Source organism: Pteropus vampyrus, unplaced genomic scaffold, assembly GCF_000151845.1.
Source record: "Pteropus vampyrus isolate Shadow unplaced genomic scaffold, Pvam_2.0 Scaffold509, whole genome shotgun sequence".
NCBI lineage: Eukaryota > Metazoa > Chordata > Mammalia > Chiroptera > Pteropodidae > Pteropus > Pteropus vampyrus.
Genome location: NW_011889290.1, coordinates 739,525 through 763,185, shown reverse-complemented (window position 1 = coordinate 763,185; position 23,661 = coordinate 739,525).

The window sequence follows — 23,661 nt, the reverse complement described above, 5'->3', positions numbered from 1 at the left end:
TTAATGCCGGTCTGTGTCCCTCCGGGGCCACCTGTTAAGATTCCACAAGCAATCCACAGATACTGTGTTTATAGTTGCCTCAAGAAACCACACCAGAGAAAGAGGTCAGCTGTCACCAGTGTGAGTCTTGAAATTTGCTCAGCAAGTTGCACAGGACTCACCAAGGACACAACTGAATGCACCTTGGGCAGGGCCGCAAATGTGGGAGGTGGAGTTTCAGGGAATCCTCTGGGCAGAGCCACCTCTGTTATCCAGTTCCATGAAGTCTCAGCTATGGCGGCGTTGCATCTGCACTGGGAGGGAGAGGGGTCCACCTGTTGCAAGGTGATTTCTTATTTCTCTCCTTAGTTGTAGGACTTTGTTCATCTAGACCACAGGAGACTGCTTACTGTTTGCTCCGTGTTTCCATCAGAACTTTTATGTGATTAGAAGAGCAGATGAACAAAACCTCTATCATCTATGCCATTTTGACTTCTCTCTAATTCTTTATTTTCTTAATATAGAGTATCATGTTGATTAATTTGTGGATGTTGAATCATCCTTGAATCACTGGAAAGATTTTATTTGATCACGGTGTATCATCCTTTTAATGTATTTTTTAATTCATTTTGCTAATATTTTGTTGAGGATTTTTGTGTCTATGTTCATCGGGGATATTGCACTGTAGTTTTGTTTTCTTATGGTTTTCTTGTCTGGTTTTGTTATCAGGGTAGTATTGATCTCCTAAAATGAGTTTGGAAGCATTCTGCCTCTTCAATCTTTGGAAGAGTTTGAGAAGGATTATTACTAATTCTTCTTTAAATGTTTGGTAGAATTCACTAGTGAAGCCATCTGTTCCTGGACTTATGTTTGGGGGGGAAGGGGATTTTTTGATAGTTTCTTTTTTATTATTATTATTTTACATTAGTTTCCAGTATATAATACAATAGTTAGACATTTATATAATTTATGAAGTGATCCCCTCATCCAATTACTCTAACACCTATCTGGCACTACACATAGCCATTACAATAATATTGACTATGCTATACTCTACATCCTCATGACAGATTTGTAACTATTAATTTGTATTTCTTCACCTCTTCACATATTTCACCCAGCCCTCATCAACCCATCTCTCTCTGGCAATCACCACTTTGTTGTCTGTATCTGTGTCTGTTTTCATTTAGTTTATTTGTTTCTTTTGTTCTTTAGATTCCTCATATAAGTGAAATCATATGATATGTGTCTTTCTCTGATTTATTTCACTTATCATAATATCCTCTAGGTCCATCCACGTCATGGCGAATGGTAAGATTTTACTTTTTTATGGCTGAGTAATATTCCATTGTATATATATACCATAATTCTTTATCCAATCTTCTATTGTTGGGCACTTTGGTTGCTTCTATATCTTGGCTATTGTGAATAGTGCTGCAGTGTACATAAGGGTGCATAATCTTTATGAATTAATGTTTTGGTTTTCTTTGGCTAAATACCCAGAAGTGCAATTGCTGGGTCAAAAAGTAGTTCTATTTTTAATTTTTTTGAGGAACAGTCATACTGTTTTCTATAATAGCTGTACCAATTTGCAATCCCAGCAACTATGTACGAGCACTCTCTTTTCTCCAACACTTGTGTTTTTTGATTTATTGATAATAGCCTATCTTACAGGTGTGAGGTGATAGCTCATTGTGGTTTTAATGTGCGTTTCTCTAATAATTAATTACTATGAGCATCTGTTTATATGTCTATTGGCCATCTGTATTTCCTCTTTGGAGAAATACCTATTCAGGTTTTCTGTCCATTTTTAAATTGCATCATTTGTTTTTTAGTTGTTGAGTTGTATGAGTTCTTTATGAATATGAATATTAACAATGAGATTGTCATATATAAAATTTATACCAGTGATATCATAGAAAATACCTTCCATTCAGTAGGTTCTCTTTTTGTTTTGTTGATGGTTTCTTTTACTGTGCAAAAACTTTTTAGTTTGTTGTAGTTCCATTTGTTTGTTTTTTTCTTTTGTTTTCCTTTTTGGGGGATTTTTGATAACTGATTAAAACTCCATGTTAATAATTGATTTCTATTTGCATGGAACATCTTTTGCCAACCTTTCACTTTCAGTCTGTGTGTGTCCACATATTAGAAGTGTCTCTTGTAGGCAGCTTGTATATATATAAATTAGATATATATTATATTTTAAATCCATTCAGCCACTTTATTCCTTATTATTCAATAATTTAGTTCATTTACTTTTAAAGTAATTATTGATAAGTATGCACTTACTGCCATTTGGTTCATTCTTTTCTGGCTGTTTTATAGATCCTCTCTTCTTGTCTTCTTTCTTTTAGCTTATTGACTTTCTTTAGTGGTATATTTAATTCCTTTCTCATCGTCATTTGTACTTATGCTATAGGATTTTGCTTTGTGGTTACCATGAGGCTGGCATATAACAAGTTTATTTATAACAGTTTATTTTATAATTTTTTTCAATTTATTTAATTATAGTTGGTATACAATATTATATTAGGTTCAGGTGTACAATATAGTGATTTTACATTTTTGTTCCTTACAATGTGATTACCCCACTAGTTCTAGTAATTATGTGTCACTGTATAAACTTATCACAATATATTGACTATATTCTCCTTCAGTCTATTCTAAATTGATAATTTAAATTTGAACACATTTTAAAACTCTACATTTTTACCCCCCTCCACGTTTTGCTTGTAATGTCACATTTTTATATCTTTTTATTGTGTGTATTCCTTAATTAATTATTGTGGTTATAGTTATTTTTACTACTTCTGTTTTTTAACTTCATTCTAGTTTTATGTGATTAATTGATTATACTATATATATCAGTTATATATATCAGTAAGATTTATACTTTTATATGTTTTCTTGTTACTGATTAGAGCCTTTTCTTTTTAGCTTAAATAGTCTCTTTAAAATTTCTTTTAAGGTCAGTTTACTTGTGGTAAACTCCTCTAGCTTTTGCTTGCCTGAAAAATACTTTGACTCTCCTTCAATTCTGAATGATAACATTGCTGAGCAGTATATTCTTGGTTGGAGGTTTTTGTTTTTTTTTTTTTTCTTTCAGCACTTTGACTATATGATGCCACTCCCTTACTTTCTGCAAATTTTCTGCTTAAAAATCTGCCGATAGTCTTATGAGTGTTTCTTTCTACATAACAAGTTGTTTTCTTTCTTGCTGCTCTTAAGATTCTCTCTTTATCTTTAACTTTTGACATTGAATTAGAATATTTTGGTGTGAATCTTTTTAGGGTTATCGTCTTTGGAATTTTCTGGGCTTTCTATATCTAAATGTCTGTTTCCTTCCTCAATTTAAGGAAGTTTTTCATCATTTTTTTTCGGATAAGTTTTCCATGCCTTTCTTTCTCTCTTCCCGTGGGAACTCTGTAATGCAAATGTTAATAGGCTTGCTATTGTCCAATAAGTCTCTAAAGCTATCTTCATGTTTTAAAATCCTTTTGTTGTTGTTGTTTTGCTGCTCTGCTTAAGTGAGTTCCACTGACCTGTATTCAAGATCACTGATCCTTTCTATTGCTTTACACTGTCTGATGTTGAACACCTCAACATATTTTTTCAGTTCAGTATTGTATTCTTCAGCTCTGTGAATTCTATTTGGTATTCCCTTATATTTTCTCTTTATTGATGTTATCACAGTATTTATCCATTCTCCTTAATTTGGTGAACATTTTTGTGACCATTACTTTGAAAACTTTATCAGGTAAATTATTTATCTTCATTTCATTTTTTTTATAAGGTTTTATCCTTTTTTTTTTTTTGGAACATATTTCTTTATCTCCTCATTTTGTTTGAGTCTCTGTTTATTTGTAGGTATTATGTGAAATGGCTACCTCTACCCGTCTTTAAGGAGTAGCTTTGTGTATGATGAAGCTTATTGTTCAACTTTGCCCCAGCTCTTGACTCTCTCTCAAACCTTTGTGATTTCCCAAGCAACCTGTTTTATTTTTAATAGCTCTTGTCAGTGTACCAAAGGGAAGGACCTAGTCAGCAACCATTTTCAGGCTGATTAGAAGCCAGACCCTCAAACAGCATATTTTAAAGTATGGAAATATATGTAGCCCTGTGGAACAGCAATCATAACCTCTGCTAAACTCCAGACTAGGTGATCAGGAGGTAGCCCCTGGTGACCGTTGCAAAAATCATGGCTCTTGTTGAATGTATAAACTCATTTCTGAGGGATACTGGTGAGCTGTAGTGAGGCAGAAGGAGAGCACAAAGATGATCTTCCCCAGTTTATGTTCCCCGAGAGCACCTTCGTAGCCTCTACATGTTTGGCAAACCTGAAGCCTTCCCCTCAACCAAGGCTCCAGGACAAGTAAATAGGCCTCTTTCATAAAAAGACTGGGGATGTGTTTTATTCTGCTATCTATGGAGCCCCTGTGGGTGATAGCCTGACAAGAAATGTCTGCTAGATTGTTACAGTCCTATGTGAACCAGGAACGCAAGCCCCACCTAGCCAACAGAGTCAGTCAATCAAGGAGCATCACCTGTGTGGTAGCCACAAAAACTTGGACACCCTATGTAAAAATAGGTAAGAGCTCTCCTCCAAGAAATACTGGTACTCTAAAGTATGGTAGAGAGAGAATGTGAAGATAGAGCCCATCTTCTGAGGTCTCTGGAAAGGTTTGTAATCAGCCCTTATGTGTGTGTTTGATTAGAAATCTGTACCTTAGGTTGCAGCTATGATGATAAGCTGACAGGACTCTTTCAAAAGAAGTCTAAGTTCCTGGATGAATTGCCTTATGCTGTGCCCTGAGGATGGTAGCTATTTAAGAACTCTTTCTCCATTGCTTATGGTTCTGTGAGATTTTTAAGTGCAAGCCCTGCTGGCCTCCATAGCCAGATGATATAAAGACCCTGGCAGTAACTGTAAACACTGCAGTGCCAGACAAGGGTACAAGCTTTTTTCTAGAAGATAATTAGCAAGCTAGAGCAAGGCAGAGATTAAATCCACTGGCCTCCATTTCCTGAGAGGACCTCCGTAGGTACAAATAAGTGTGCCAAACCTGAAGGCTTCTCCTCAGGACAAAGATCTTTGACATGCAAATAGGTCTCATTCCCTAAAAGATGAGCTTTATTTCATTCTTCTCTGTGTGCACTATCCTGAGGGTGGTGGTCTGACAAGAACTTTTTCTCTCTCTGGTTGTTAGAATCCCAGGGAACTGAGAACACAAGTCCCACTGGCCTCCAGAGCCAAATGATCAAAGGATAGGATGTCCCCTAGACTATTGCAGCAAAAACTGAGTACCAACATAAAAAAAGGACACCAGATGTGTATAAATCTCCCTTCCAAGAGATATCATCACTGATAGATATGAGTGGCAGAGGGAGAGTGCAAAGAAGGTATTTGCCAAAAAAAAAAAAGGGTGGGGGGGTATGATGGACCTCTCTGATTTTAGATAGCCCTTGGCCTTTCGAACCTAGAATGTTATTATTTTCTCAAAGTGTGTCTATTTCATGTCAAGACCTTCTTTTATTCCAAATCATTAATTTTTTATGAGTTGTGTTTAGTGACCAGGACTCTCCTTTTTCCAATTTCATTAATTTCATATGGAGAACTCCCACTGAGGCCATAAGTTCAACATTCAGCAGAGATAGTAAGGCAGTAAGGAAAAAGTATCATGGATATCTGTATATCTATTCATACTACTTACCTGTGCTTTTTGGACCTTCTCGGATCCAGTCTCATATGTATCATTTAATTTAATAACGGAATGCTATGTAGCCCAAATTTATGATTTACTTAATGATATAATACCAAGTTCACAATAGGCATCTTGGGTCTATCACATTATCACTTGGTATCTCATGATCAGGTATTCGGTGTTCACAAGGGACAAGTAGCAAGTCAGTGGCTACTTTTCCAATAAAAAATAACTAGCCAGAAGAGGACAAAGCCTTACTCTAAAACCTCAGGAATCTGCTCTATGACTTTCCTATTGATGCTTGCCAATTTTTCATTCAACATCACTATCTGTCACAGATACTTAGAATACTATTTTTGTTTGTTGGATTGTAAGGTTCAAGAATCAGGACAGCTTGTGTAAAAACTAGAGTTGTACAGTCTTTTCTTATACTAAAGTGCACTCAGCAGATTTACAAAGCAGCATGCTCAAATGTACAAAATGTTTCCTCTAAAGTTCAGAAGTCCATTCAGCATTGTACCTCAGTTTCTATGATAGACAGAACAAGGTTCAGTGGCTTGTCATTCACTTCCACCATTTTGCTATTTGTTTTCTGCATGTCATATCATTTTATTTATCAATTTCCTCCATTATTACCATTTTGTGTTTAATTTTTTGTAATGCACCACTTTGATTACTTTGTCATTTCCTTTTCAGTGCATTTATTGTTGTTTTCATAGTGGTTACCTTGGAGATTACAATTAACATCTTAAATTTATAGCAATCTAGTTTGAGTTTATATCAGCTTAGTCTCAATAGTACACAAAATTATGCTTCTGTACAGTTCTGTTCCTCCTTTATATTGCTATCGTCATATATTACATCTTTATACATTGTGCATCCATTGAGATAGATGTGTAATTATTGCTTCATGCATTTGCCTTTTAAATCATATAGAAAATAGGAATTAAAAACTAAAATTACATTATACATTATACATTAATTACATTATACATTAATACTGGCTTTTATATTTACCTACATATTTACTTTTACCAGTGTTCTTTATTTATTCCTATGGCTTCAAGTTACTGCCTAGTTTCTTTTCGTTTCCACTGAAGGGCTCCCTTTAGCATTTTTTTAGGGCAGGCATACAAAGAATGAACTTCCTCAACTTTTGTTTATCTTGGAATTATTTGATTTCTCCTTCTTTTTAAAAACAGTTTTGCTAGATATAGAATTCATGGTTGGAAATTGTTTTCTTTAAGCACATTAAATATATTATATCACTATTTTCTGGTCTCATGGTTTCTACAGAGGTATCAGCTGTTAATTTAACTGAAGATCTCTTGTACATATGAGTCAATTCTCTTACTGCTTTCAAGATTCTATTTGGGGATGAGGGAGGCTTTTGACAGATTATAATGTGTCTCAGTGTAGATCTTGTGAGTTTATTCTACTTAATGTTCTTGAGCTTCTTAGATATGCAGGTTCATATATTTTTTCAAATTGAGAATTTTTTAACCATTATTTCTGCAAATATTTTTTCTACTTCTTTATCCTTCTATCACTTTCTGGAACTCCCATTATGCATATGTTGGCATTTTTGGTGGTGTCCCACAAGTCTCTTAGGCTCTGTTCATTTTTTATTACATTTTTAATTTTTGCTCCTCAGACTAGATCATTTTACTTGACTTATCTGCAACTTCACTGATTCTTTTGTCTCCTCAAGTTTGTTGTTGAACCCCTCTAGCTAATTTTTTATTTCAGTTACTATGCAATCACTTGCCATATAACATTTCAACCAGTGATGGGCCACATATGTGACAGTGGTTCTATAAGATTATAATGGAGTTGAAAAATTTCTATCACCTAGTGAAGTCATAGCTATTGTAACATCATAGTGCAATGCATTACATATGTGTTTGAGGTGATGCTGGTGGAAACAAATCTACTGCATTGCCAGTTATATAAAAGTGTAGCACATAGAATTATATACAGTACATAATACTTCAAAATAATAATAAATGACTTTGTTACTTATTTATGTATTTACTGTTCTATACATTTTATTGTTATTTTAGAATGTACTTTATTTATTAAAAAAAGTTTGCTGTAAAGCAGTATTCCATATTACTTTGGCAGAAGCCTCTTGAATCTTGTGATTACCACATGTCTCGATTGCAGCATTATCTCTTGTACTTGATTTAATCTCATGTTGTTTTATAAATTTAGTGTAGCCTGTTTTAAGTAGTGCAAGACTGTACTTTTTCAGCCTTAGGATTTCTATTTCATTCCTTATATAGTTTCTACTAATATTTTCTACTACTTGAGACATTGTTCTTCTAGTTTCCTTTTATTCTTTATTCCTGCTTTCCTTTAGCTCTTTCAGCATATTTAAGACAGATGATTTAAAATCTTTGTCTAAAGGTTCTCAGCATCACTAATAATCAGGGAAATTCAAATCAAAATTATAATAAGATATCACCTCATACCTATTAGAATGGCTATCACCAAAAAAAAAATGAGAGAGAGAGAGAGAGATAATCGTTGGAAAGAATGTGCAGATAAAATAATAATTGTGTAGTGTTGATGGGAATAAATACTGGTATAGCCACTAGGGAAAACAGTATGGAGATGCCTCAAAAAATTAAAAACAGTTACCATATCATCCATTTATGCATATTTATCTGAAGGAAACAAAACACTAACTCAAAGAACAGACTTCCAGGGTTCTGGTCAAAATGGTGGAGTAGATACATGCCGTGCTTACATCCTCCCATAACTACACTAAAATTACAACTAAAATATAGAAAAATCAACCTGAAGAACCATCCAAAGACTAGCTGAACAGAAGTCCTATAACTAAGGATGTAAGAAGCCACCTCAAGACTGGTAAGAGAAACAGATGTGCAAAACTAGGTTGGACCCACACCTACATGTGGTGGTGGAGAATTGGGAGAGATATCTCCATTGCAGTGGTTTCCCCTGAAGAGTGAAGGGTTCTAGGCCCACATCAGGATCCCCAGCCCAGAGAACCAGGGCCAGGAAGAGGATCCTCCACAACATCTGGCTGTGAAAATCAGCTGGGATTCCATCCATCTGGGTTAGAGAGAGAGAGCAACTGGAAACCCAGGTGTCCTCTTAAAGAGTCCACACATAGAATCTCTTAATCCCAAGCACTCACCTTGGGCTCGGCAAAAGGGCAGCTGCTTAGGAGGTTTCAGAGACATACAAGGACAAACTGAGTTGGGTATCTTCAGTATGAGGGCTGGAGGAAAAGCCTCCATTGTCTATGTGTTGAGCTCCCCTCCTCTATAGCCAGCAGGTGGACTCCAATTTTATTTTGTTGAACACTTTTCCCACACGAGCAAATACGAATTTTCATTTGCTGGTGAGTCTTGTACACTCCCTACTCAACTTGCAAACCACCAGATGTTTTTACCCAGCTGTTAGGCAGTCAGTATTATCTCACACTGCATCTTTCTTGTACAACTGTTGGGGGTCTGCAGGCCTCCAGCAAGCAGCAGCTGGCCTCAGTGCTCTCTGAGACTTTTGTGGAATGGCCCCAGGCTCAGCACTGGCACAAGATTTGCATTAACCCATTGAACAGCACGTGCCCCATGCTGGTGACTCTCGGAACCCTAACCCCATCTAACTATCTTACTGACAGAAGCTGTTTCAGTGATCTGCAGGCAGCTGGTATTGGCCCATACTGCAGTCGTTCTTGGAAAACTTTTGAGAGTCCAGTCCCCAGGCAGATAGTGGCTGGCCTCTGTGTGCTCTAAACTTGTTGTGAAGTGGCCCAAGGTTCAAAACTGGCATCAAGTCTGAATCTACATTAACCTGTTGAATACCACTCACACCATGCTAGTGAATTCCTGAGATTCTGGCCATCCAAACTCTCATAACACTGTACCAGGTGAGACTTTTTAAGCAGCTAAATCTTATAAACAGCTTGCAGGTTGTAGCAGGCCTCAGGATGCCTTTGGCCTTTTACTCAGCTTCCCTAGGCCAGGCATTAGCGATAACTGGCCTCATTTCACAGCATGGCCTCTCCCACACATCTCTAGGTCCAGCATAGGCAGTAACCAACTGCAGATTGCTTGTAGCTCCTACAAGTAGCTCCGACAAGTCACAGGCATGGCTGAACTTGGCCTGCACTGAGTACCCTCCTAAGAGGCCTGAGAACCAGCACACTCAGTGGCTGGTTTTAAACCACAGTAGAACAACACTCAATTAGCCCCTCGAGCTGCAGATCCAAAAGGTGGTCTCAACAGGCACCTTAGCCCACTGGAGCAAATCCTGCTGCATGAGGTCACCCCTGAACAGCAAATTACATGCTGTGGTCATGGCAAATCCTTACAGCCAGTAAGCCTGAGGATCAATCCCGCCCACTGATGCACCAATAGCTATCAAGTCTCAAGTACACAAGAGCACACAATTCACACAAAGGACACTCCAGGAGCACCCATCTCAGGTGACCAGAGAGACTGTGCCACTGGACACCACAGGAAACCTACTACATAAGGCAACCCTGCCAAGACTGAGAGATGTAGCAGATTTACCTAATACATAAAAACAAACAAAGAGAGGTCACTAAAATGAGGAAGGGAAATATGTCAAAAATGACAGAACAAAAGAAAACTGCAGAAAAAGAACTAAAGCAAATAGAGACAAGTAATCTACAAGATACAAAGTTCAAAACACAGGTTATAAGAATATTTAAGGAACTTAGTAAGAACTTCAACAAAGAGATAGTAAGCATTAATAGAATCCATAAATGAGAACCACACAGAAATGAAAAGTACACTAGAAGGAATCAACAGCAGATTAGATGAAGCAGAAGATCAAATTAGTGATTTAGAAGACAAGGAAGCAGAAAATACTCAATGTGAACAACAAGAAAAAAGGAAAAACTCAAGATAGTTGAGGAACAACTAGGACAACATCAAATGTAACAATATTCACATCTTAGGTGTACCAGAAAGAAAAAGAGAAAACAAAAAATTGAGGACAAATTTGAAGAAATAATGATGAAAAACTTCCTTAACTCATTGAAAGAAATAGACATACAAATCCAGAAAATGCAGTCTTAAGCAAGATAAACCCAAATAGGCACAACCAAAATATACCATAATTAAAATGCCAAAGGTTAAAGACAAGGAGGACTCTTAAAAGCAGCAAGAGAAAAGCAATTAGTTATCTGCAAAGTAGCTCCCATAAGACTGCCAGTTGATTTCTCAAAAGGGGCTTTGCAGGCCAGAAGGGATTGGCATAAAATATTCAAAGACAAAAAGCAAGGAACTACAACTCAGACTACTCTACACAGCAAGGCAATCATTTACAATTGAAGGAGAGAGGTGAGAATATTTAGTGAAATAAAGGAAGTCTATTCAATAGATGGTGTTAGAAAAATTGGACAGATATACGCAGAAAAATAAAACTGGATCACCTTATTACACCATATAGAATAATAAATTCAAAATTGATTAGAGTTCAATGTAAGACTCCAAATCATAAAACTGCTAAAAGAAAACATAGGCAGTAAATTCTTTAATATTGCTCTTAGCAATATTTTTTTGTGATAAGTAGCCTCAGGCAAGGGAAACAAAAGAAAAAATAAAAATATGGGACTATATCAAACTAAAAAGGTTTTGCACAGCAAACAACAACAAAATGAAAAGACAACCTACTGAATGAGAGAATGTATTTCGAATGATATACCCAATAAGAAGTTAAGATCCAAAATTTATGAAGAACTCAGACAATTCAACAACCGAAAAAGAAACAATGCAATTCAAAAATGGTTTAAGACTCTGAATAAACATTTTTCCAAAGAAATACAGATGGAAAATGGACATATGAAAAAAATGTTCAAGGTCACTAATCACCAGAGAAATACAAGTTGAAACCTCAATGAGATATCACCTCACATGTGTCAGAATGACTATTATCAATAAATCAACAAGCAATTGTTGGCAAGGATGTGGAGAAAAGGGACCCCTTGTGCACTGTGGTTGAGATTGTAAATTGGTGTAGGCTCTGTGGAAAACAGTTTAGTTTCCTCAAAAAATTAAAAATAGAACTACCTTATGACCTAGGAATTCCATATCTGAGTATTTATCCAAAGAAAACCAAAACACTAATTCAAAAAGATATATTCACCCTTACGTTAACTGAAGCATAATTGACAATAGCCAAGATAGGGAAGCAACTAAATGTCCTTCAATATATGATTGAATAAAGAAGAGGTGGTACATATATACAATGGAATACTACTGAGACAGAAAAAAATAAAATCTTACCATTTGCAATGATATGAATGAAATTAAAGTGTATTATGCTAAGTGAAATAAGTCAGACAGAGAAAGAAAATACCATATGATTTCACTTACACATGGAATCTAAATAAACAAACAAACAAACAAATAAATAAAATGAAAACAGAGTCATAAATGCAAAGACCAAACTGATGATTGCCAGATGGAGGGGGTTTAAGAGGTGGGTAAAATAAAAGTAAAAGAATTAAGAAGTATAAATTGGTAGTTACAAAATAGTCACAAGGATGTGAAGTACAGCATAGGATACATACTCGGTAATATTGTAATACCTATATATAGTGTCAAGTAGATACTAGACTAAACGGGGAATCACTTCATAAACTTGACAAATGTCTAAACATTATACAGTACACCTAAAACTAATATAAAATAATACTAAATGTCAACTGTAATTGAAAAATAAAAATTTAAATAAATAAAAAATAAATTGAAGGAGAGATAAAGAGTTCCCCAGTCAAGAAAAAAAGGAAAAAATTCATCAACACCAAACCAGTATTACAAGAATGTTAAGAGGACTTCTTTAAGAAGAAGAAAGGGAGATAAAAGAACATAAATATGAATAACAAAATAGAAATAACCATGAACCTATCGGTAATCACTTTAAATGAAAATGGATTAGTTGCTCAAAAGACATAGTTGAATGCATAAGAAAACTACACCTATATATATGCTGTCTATAAGAGACCCACTTCAGATTGAAAGACACACACAGCCTGAAAGTCAGGGATGGAAAAACATATATTATGCAAATGTAAATGAAAAAAAGCTGGGGTAGCAATACTTACATCAGACAAAATAGACTTTAAAACAAAGGCTATAATAAGACAAAGAAGGATATTACATAATAATAAAGGGATCAATTCAGCAAGATGATATAACCCTTGTAAACATTTTTGCATATACTGTATGAGCACCCAAATACATAAAGCAAATATTAATAAACAAAAAGGGACAGTTTGACAGTAATATAGTCATAATAGGGAACTTTGACACCCTACTGAAATCAAAGGAAAATCATCTAGACATAATTAACAAGGAAACAGTGACCTTATATGACACTTTAGACTTGAAGAATTTAATTGATATTTTTAGAACACTGAACTTGAAAACAGCAGAATATACATTCTTTTAATGCACACATGGGACATTTTGTAGGATAAACCACATGTTAAACCACAAAACAAGTTTCAATAAATTTAATAAGACTGAAATTATACTAACCATTTTCTCCAAGCACAATGGTATGAAATAAGAAATAAATTGCAAGAAAAAAAATGAAAAACACACAAATACATAGAAGCTAAATAACAACATGCTACTAAACAATGAATGGATTAAGAGATCAAACAAGAATTCAAAAAATACCTGAGACGAATAAAAACGAAAACACAGTGACCCAAAATACATGGAACACAGCAAAATCAATCCTTAGAGGGAAATTTATAGCAATAAGGCATACCTCAAAAAATAAATAAATAAATAAAACAAAATCTCAAATAAACAATCTAACCTTACACCTAAAGGAAATAGAAAAAGAACAACAAACAAAACCCAAAGTGAGTAGAAGAAAGGACATAGTAAAGATCAGAGAGGAAATAAATAAAATAGAGCCTATAAATAAATACAAAAGATCAATGAAACCAAGAGCTAATTCTTTGCAAAGATATACAAAATTGATGAACTTTAACCAGACTCATTAAGAAAAAGAGAGAGAAAATCCAAATAAATAAAATTAGAAATAAAAAAGAAGTGACAACTGACACCACAGAAATACAAAAAATTATAAGAAAACACTATGAACAATTTTATGCTAACAAATGGAACAATCTGGAATAAATGAATAAATTCCTAGAAACATATAATCTTCCAAGACTGAATCGGAAGAAACAGAACATATGACCAGAATGATTACAATTAATGAAATTGAATCAGTAATTGAAAATCTCCCCGCAAACAAAAGTTCTGGACCAGATGTCCTCACAGTTGAACTTTACCAAACATTCAAACATTATTTTTCTCAAATTGTTCCAAAACACACCAGAGTAAGGAAGTCCCTCGATCTCATTTTACAAGGCAACCATTATCGTGATCCCAAAGCTAAAGACATTACAGAAAAAATTATAGGCCAATAACCCTGTTGAACATAGATGCAAAAATTCTCAACAAAATATTAGCAAACTGAATTCAGCAATACATTAAAAAGATCATACATAATGATAATGTGGCATTTATTTATAGGATACAAGTTTGGTTTGATATCCACAAATCAATTAACGTGGTATATCGCATAAACAAAATGAAGGATAAAAATCATATAATCATATCAATGGATGCGGAAAAAGCATTTGACAAAATCCAGCATCCATTTTTGATAAGAACTCTCAGCAAAGTGGGAATAGAAAAAACATATGTCGACATAATAAAGGCCATCTATGACAAACCCACGGCTAACATTACACTCAGTGATGAAAAGCTAAAGTGTTTTCCTTACAATCCAGAACAAGACAAAGATGTTTACTTTCACCACTTCTACTCAACCTAGTATTGAAAATCTTAGCCACAGCAATCACACAAGAAAAATAAATAAAAGGTCTTCAAATTGGAAAGAGAGAAGAAAAACTGTCATTATTTGCAAATGCCATGCTACTATATATAGAAAGCCCTAAATATCCCACCAAAATACTGTTAGAACTGATGAATAAATTTAGTAAAGTAGCAGGACTCAAAATTAATATTCGAAAATCAGTTTCATTTTTATACACCAATAACGAATTATGAGAGAAATAAAAAAAAAAGATCCCATTTAAAATTGCATCAAAAATAAAATAAATAAAATACCTGAGAATAAATTTAACCAAGGAGGTAAAAAACAAAACAAACAAAAAAAAACTGTACTTGAAAACAGTGAAGAAAGAAATTAAAGAAGAAGATACAAATAAATGAAAACATATACCGTGCTCATGGATAGGAAGAAGTAACATTGTTAAAACGTCTGTAGTACCCAAAGCGATCTATAGATTCAATGCAATCCTTATCAAAATACCAATGGCATTTTTCACGGAACTAGCGCAAATAATCCTAAAATTTCTATGGAACCATAAAAAAACCCAAATAGCCACGACAATCTTGAGAAGGAAGAAGAAATTTGGAGGTATCACAATATTTGATATTGAACTATACTACAAAAATGTAGTAATCAAAACAGCATGGTATTGGCATAAAAGCAGATCCAAAAGAGATCAATGGAACAGAATAAAGAACCCAGAATTAAACTCAAGCCTAAATAGTTATTTAATCTATGACTAAGGAGGCAAGAATATACAATGGGGGTAAAGACAGTCTTTTCAATAAATGGTGATGAAAAAATGGGCCAGATACAAGCAAAAAAAAAAAAATGAAACTAGATCATCTTTATACATAATGTATGAGGATAAATCAAAACGGATTAAAAGGCTCAACGTAGGACCCAAATCCGTAAAACTTTTAGAAGAAAACATAAGCAGTAAATTTTACAACATTCCTATTAGTGTTATTTCTTTCTCATATATTACCTCAGGTAAGGGAAACAAAAGAAAAATAAACAAATAATACTACATCGAACTAAAGAGTTTTTGCTCAGCAAAGAAAATCATCAACAAAATGTAAAGACAACCTATGAATAAGATATTTGCCAGTGATACATTATATAAGAAGTTAATATCCAAATTTTTTAAAGAACTCATGCAAGTTAACACCAAAACATCAAAGAACACAATTTAAAAATGGGCAGACCTATTTATACAAGTCCAAAAAAGACATACATATGGCCAACAGACACATAAAAAATCTTCAAAGTCACTAATTATCAGAAACATGCAAATTAAAACCACAATGAGGTATCACCTCATGTATGTCAGAATGGCTATCATCAATAAATCAACAAACAAGTGCTAGCAAGGATATGGAGAAAAGGGAATCCTCGTTCACTACAAGTAGATTGCAAATTGGTGCAGGCACTATGGAAAATAGTATGAAATGTTCTCAAAAAATTAAAAGTAAAACTACCTTATGACCCAGTAGTTCCATTTCTGGATATTTATCCAAAAAAAAAAAAAATCCAAAACATTATTTTGAAAAGATATCCCTATGTTCATTGTAGCATTATTTACAATATCCAAGATAAGGAAGCAACTTACATGCCCATCAAATATGATTGGATAAAGAAGAGGTGGTACATATATACAAGGGAATATTACTTGGCCATAAAAAAAGAATGAAATCTTAACATTTGAGATGACATGGATGGACCTGGAAGATATTATGCTCAGTAAAATAAGTCAGACAAAGAAAGACAAAAACTATATGATCTCATTTATATGTGGAATCTAAAGAACAAAATAAAGAAACAAACAAAACAGAAACAGCCTAATAAATGCAGGGAACAAGCTGATGGTTACCAGATGGGAGGAAATTTGGGGGGCTGGGTTAAAAAGATGAAGAGATTAAGAAGTACAAATTGGTAGTTATAAAATAGTCATGGAGATGTTAAGTAAAGCATAGGGAATATTGTCGCTAATATGTTAATAACCATGTATAGTGTCAGGTAGGTACTAGACAATCAGGGGATCACTTAGTAAATTATAAAAATGTCTAACCACTATATTGTATATTTGAAACTAATATAAAATAATGTCAACTGTAATTGAAAAAATTAAAGAAGAGGGGGAAAATGTGAAAAGGAATAAGGGGTTCAAATATGCAAGTGTAAAACAAATAAGTCAAGTACAGTAAAGGGAATATGGTCAATAACATTGTAATCATGTTGTTCAGTGTCAGATGGATGCTGAGTATATTATGGTGATCACTTCTCTAGATATATAAATGTTGAATAACTATGGTGTACACCTAAAACTAATATATTATTATATATTAGCTATATTTTAATAAAAAATGGTTTTAAATACTCAATAAAAACAGATATAGAAGAAAAATACCTCAACATAATAAAGGCCATATGACCAATCTTCAGCTAATATTATACTCAATGGTGAAAAACTGAAAGTTTTTTCTCTAAGATCAGAGAAGTTTTCTCATTTTTATTCCCTTGTTATTTAAAAAAATATTGTAATTCCTAGCCAGAATAATCAGGCAAGAGAATTAAAATGCATCCCAATTTGGAATTTAGAAATCAGACTGTTGCTATTTGCAGATGACATGATTTTATATATAGAAAATCCTAAATTCTCCTCCAAAAACTATTATAAACAATAACCAAATACAGTGCTAGTGCAGTATTACAAAATCAATGCAGAAAATTTTGTTGCATTCCTATATACTAACAATGAAATCTTGGGGGAAAAAAAAAGAAAAAATTCCATTTTTAATTGCAACAAAAATGATAAAATTTCTAGGAATAAACTTCACAAAGGAAATGAAGGTCTCAAGACATTGTTGAAAGAAATTTAAGAAAACTCAAAGAAATGGAAAGATATTCCATGTTCATGGATTAGAAGAATTAACATGGTTAGAATGGCCATATTACTTAAAGCAATATATAGATTTAATGCAATTTTCATCAATATCCAATTGCATCTTTCAAAGAAATAGAACAAAAAATTCTCAAATTTTTATAGAACCACAAAAGACTGCAAATAATCAAAGCAATCCTATGAAAACAAAAACAAAAACAAAAAACAAAGCCAGGTAATCAAACTCCCTGACTTCAAACTATTCTACAAAGCTATAATAATCAAAATAGTTCAATATTAGCAGGAAAAAATAGACATACCAAACAATGTAACAGAATTGAGAGCCCAGAAATAAACCCATACATATATGAGCAACCAATTTTTGACAAAGGAGCCAAAAACATGCAGCCAAGAAAGTGTAACCTCTTTAATAAATGATGTTGGGGAAACTGGAAAGCCACATGCAAAAGAATAATACTAGACTGTTTTTGACATTATAAACAAAAATTAACTAAAAATAAATCGAAGATCTAAATATAAATCCTGATACAATAAAATGTAGAGAAGAAAACATACATACTAAACTTATGGATCTTGTTCTCAGAGAGGCTTTTGTGAAATTGACTCCAAAAGCAAGGGAAGTAAAAGCAAAAATAAATGAATGAGATTACATCAAACTAAAAGGCTTCTGCACAGCAAAATAACACATCAACAAAACACAAGGAAACCAACTGAATAGGAGAAGATATTTGCAAACGATACCTCTGATAATGGGCAAACATCCAAAATATATAAAGAACTCATACAATTCAGCAACAAAAACGAACAATCCAACTTAAAAAATGGTCAGGAGCCCTAAATAGACACTTCTTCCAAAACATGTAAATGTCCAATGGATGTTCAACTTCACTAGCTTGAAATAACCTTACATCTGTTAGAAGAGCTACTATCAATATGACAAGTAATAAAAAATGTTGGAGAGGTTGTGGAGAAAAAGGGAATCCTCATATACTACAGATGGGAATGTAAGTTGGTATAGCCACTATGAAAAATAGTATGGATGTTCCTCAAAATATTAAGAATGAAGCTACCATATGACTCAGCAATCCTTCTTCTTGGTATCTACCTGAACAATTTAAAAACACTTTTTCATAAAGATATATTCACTATTCACAGTTGCCAAGATATAGAAATAATCTAAGCTTCCTTCAATGGATGATTGGATAAATAAGATGTGGTATATATACAATGGAATACTATTCAACCATCAAATGATGGAATATTTCCATTTGTGACAAGGATGAATCTTAAGAACATGCTAAGTGAAATAAGTCAGACAGAAAAGGACAAGAACCACATGATTTCACTTACATGTGAGATATAAAATAGAAAGCAACAAACCAAAACGAACAAGCAAATTCATAGACAGAAAACAGTATGGTCGTTACCAGAGGGAAAGAGGAGTGGGAGAGTATTAAGAGGGTAAATGGGGTCAAATATATGGTAATAGAAGGATACTAGACTTTGGGTGGTGAGCACACATGCAATATACAGATGATGTATTATAAACTGTACACTTGAAACTTATGCAATGTTATTAACCAATGTTACTTCAATAAACTTAATGTTTAAAAAAACTGAAAGTGCAAGTGAAAATCACAGAGCATATGACTGCATTACAAAACAAGCCACCCACAGAACTGTATAGTGATAAAAAATCACTGTATAGTGATTTTCAGATGTTGAAGAAAATGAGAAGTCCTGTAGCTTCACTTGTTTAAAAGCAATAAAACTTCAAATGTATATTAAATTAGGAGATTGATAATTATCTAAAAAAATTTACTTTTAAATTTACATGACATGATTTTTTAGAGATAAATAAAGGTGTATGGAATATGTGCCAAATAACAAATTGACTTTGAATCTACAGAGACTTAAAAATTAGCATTACTTCTCTTTCAATATTAATAAACTTTTCCTCTTTTATAATAAAAGTACTTTTGCCCATTTTAAATTTTCAAGGAATAAGAACTTTACAATGTCATTCAAATCCATAATTTGCTACAGCAATTATTATAAAAGGAATGTGTCTTGTTCTGATTTTTAGTAATGTATCTTCCTTACTAGATACCCAGAAGGCAAACAAGCTGGTTACTCAGAACTTCTATTTTGTTTAATGTGTAATACTACTCTAAATTTGGTATGTTATTTCACATTAGATGCTTCAAGGTATGTACCAGCCAAGAACAGAACATATTAGCTCTTCAGAACTTCCAGCATGCAAGATTATCTATTCCTTAAATATACACTCCTTGCTGTATGTAAATTTAGATTGTCTTTATGGAGCGCTCCAGAGAACTGTTGCCACACTCTCTCTGATGGGAGACATCATGATTGTAGTGATTTCCAATTTGAAAGTTGAGGATTATAAATATAGATGATAACTCTCTTCTTTCTTAATCAATATATGAGCTATTGCTTTAAATAATCAAATACTCTGTGCTTCAACTTTTCAGGGCATAGCTTAAATGAGAATTTGAGAAGAAAAAAAATACAATCATAAGAAGCAGAAGCCTTATGATTTTAGGTTAATATGCTAGATGACATTACAGAGAAATTGCTTTTTTCATGAACCCTATCAGCAACCAATACATGGCATTGCAGAGTTCTGGAGACCAACTAATATACTTATCTATTATCTTTAGTGAAGTCCTTCAAGCAGCATAGACATGAGAGAAAGGAATTCCTTGCTTTAGATCCTGTTGATCTGTACAAGGAAGCTTGGTTTCCCAAGCAGACTGCAAAACTTTGAAAAGTGACCTAAGAGAGCATCTATCCTAACAGTCTCCATAGAGATCGACAGAGAATTGCTAGGCTCATGCTTGTTCTGCCTCAGAGCCAGGTGATCAGACACTGGACGCACCAGCTGTGCCATGCAATAGTTCAGCCTGGAATCTTTTGTCCTCATTCAGAGGTAGACCTGGTTGGAATTTCCAAAAATTCTAGTGTGATGTGTCTAAATGCATAAGCATTTTTTTGATACTTGAATGAATAAAAATAAGTCATATTAAGCATTGTTTACAGTAAAGGCAAACTTTTACCCTTAAGAGAGAATGCATATGGCTTCTGCCTAAACTTTATCAAGTCATCTTTCTAATAAACATCTTAATTGAGTTACGAGGTTAGTTTTATGCAAGTTCAGCTAATTCCTTCTTAAGTAGCTGATAATGAATAATCTAGTGTGTTTGCCAACTTTAATTAGGTAGGTTTGTGCTGGACAAAGTCTAAGCACTGGATAACGGAAAGATAGAATTCTGGGAAACGATGTTACTGGAAAAAGGGCCTGGCCTGGGAGAGGTGGCAGGCAGCTGAGGGAGCTGCTTTTGATTCCCTGTAAGTTCAGCTCTAGTTGGGGAAGATGGCTGACTCACATCTGTATATACGAATAATTTATATAACATTTTTCTTCTCAGGCTATGTAAACGGAAGTGATCACATGAACCTTTTCAGCACTTATTAGCTCCATATATGAAAGGAGGAAATGAAAGAGAAATGAGCAAGCCCAAGAAAAAAGTCTTAGAGAAAATGAGTAGTTATCTTGAGGTTAAAGAGTTTGTTTTAAGATAAAGATTTTCCCTTTAAAGTGACTGATGATGCTGGTAGGGACAGGGGAATGTTACTCGGCAGACGTAGAAGATAAGAATAAGAATATAACTATAACAGTGGTGGGTTTGAGGCAATAAATGTGGAGTTCAGGTGACTAATATAGATGTTTAATGTATGTTAAAAAAAAAAACCAGAAACAGAAACAACCTAGATATTCTTTAATAGGTCTATTTTTAACCAAACTGTAAAACATCTATCTCATGGAATACTACTAAGCAATAAAAAGGAACAAAGTATTGATACAAAGAACAGTTTAGCTGAATCTCAAGGAAAATACATCGAATGAAAAAAATCTCTTGAAAGGTCACATACTTTATAATGCCGCCTTGAAACAACAAAATTATGAAGCTGGAGAACAGGTAAGTGGTTGCTAAGAGTTAGGGAGGTGGTGGGGTAGAAGTTTGGCTAGGATTGAAGAGAGTAGCGCAAAGGATTCCTGTGATAGAATTGCTCTCTGCTCTGTGCCCTGACTGTGGTGGTCACAGGAACTTAGATATGTGGTGAAACTAAATGCACATTCAGAAAAAAATATAGGTAAAGTCAGGGAAATCTGAATTAGATCTGTGGATTGTACCAGTGTTGATTCCCTGGTTTTAATACTGTGCTGTAGTACTGTAAAATGTTACCACTGAGGGAAACTGGGTGAATAGTACAGGGGATCTATCTGCATTGTTTTCTACAAATACTTATGAATATTCAATTATCTGAAAATAAAAAGTTTTAAAAAATACTAAATATATTTAAAGAGGTGTTAAAAGTGTGCGAGAACATCTATGAAAGAAAGATAGATGACACAAAAATAACTCTCTAAAATACTTTATAAAACCCCAACCCTCACATTCAATGCATCAGAAGTCTTGCTAATAACTAAATACACTTAAACATTAACCCTTACACAGACTCTATTTCTAAGGAAGCGGGAGAAGGATGTATTTTAAAGTATAGATTCTATTATTCTTTAGGTATAGTGAAGCTGACAGATCAAGAAAATAATGATCATTGAAAGGGTAGTTTATTACTCACAGTTTCCAAGAGGAGGGAGCACACCATGTTGCGCAAGGCCACACAGGAAAGCAGCAGGATCAGTCAGGAGGCAGAAGGAACAAAAGTCAAACATGGGCAAGAGCCTTTATTATGGTTTCCACAGGAAAGGAAAGGGTGAGGCAGGGCACACAGGCCTAGGATTGGCTAGGGTGAATGATTTCAGTGGTCTCTGGTGCATAAGGGCTGCCCCGATTGTCTGGCATCTGTCCCTGCTGAGCAGGGCAGCATGATAGTGTTTGGCCCAGAATGAGAGAGCCCACAGGGTAGGAGAGAGTAGTCTCTGGGTTGGTTTGTTTGTATTTGAAAGGCATACTCCCTAGAAAGTTACTGTCTCTAAGAATTAGCTAACCTTGGGAGGGGCAAGGCCCCAGATGTCAAAGCATCAGAATAAAAAGACAGACTTAATACAGAGCATCATTGACCATCACTTATGAAAAACAGACTTCTTTTTACTGCTGGGTTTCACACTAAATGAAGCAGGAGAAAATGTTTGAATAAGATTTCCTAACTTACCCAGTAATCACTTCTACACTACAGAATTTAGAGCTTGTAACTCCTAATTTTTTTCAACACAAAGATTGTATCCAGATGTTTAGATTTGTATATATGCATGTATTATTTATCTGACCAGCTACTAAATTTAATGAGCCAGAATTCTCTCCGTTATTTTTGTTATCTGCAGCGTTTAGATCTATGCTACCCCTACAACCATGGCTTACTAATTGTAGGATTATTGATGACCTACTCTCATTAGGGTAGATACTTTGAAGTACTTTTCCTTTCCCCAGAGGTAGCAATAAATTTGCCCCAATTCACAAACATGAGTACAAGCAGTTATTGATTATCTTTGACAACTGGGAACAGGATAGTAATGAGTAAAAGATTTACATTGAGAGACAAATGGCCCAAAAGTGAAGGAACAAGGGAGAAACTGAGAAGAACATTCTTTCCATGGTCCATCCAAATTTTGGGTGAACCAAACAATGATAATATTGTCTCATTTGTACATTAATATATTGTTGTTGTGTCTTCCCTCCCAAAATATGCCCAAGACAGTGGATGCAGACTGTTTGGGACACTGCTGGACACTCAACTACACAGGTGTCTATAATAATGTCATGCTAATGGAGTGGGCAGAGGGTGAGCTACATCACTGAGCCTATATGTCCTCAAGTCATGCACATATGAAAAAATTACTTGCAAGGTTTTGGCCTTTGATTATTCCAAGTATTGTTTCAAATCTTCATTTTTACAGAGTGGACTTAGTCTTAGAAGAGAATACTCATTTACCTGGGCTTAAACAATGCATATGTAAGGAATGAATTTCAACCTTTCCACGGTGTTACCTTCCTTCTACAGCAAAATACACTTGAGAACATTTATATAATTCTAAGCAACGACCCAGCACAATCTCAGGAGACTGGCATAATTACTTTTACCCTTTCTTAGCGGGACACACAACAACACCTAAAATCCTGAATCTGTTTTGCTCTGTGGGTA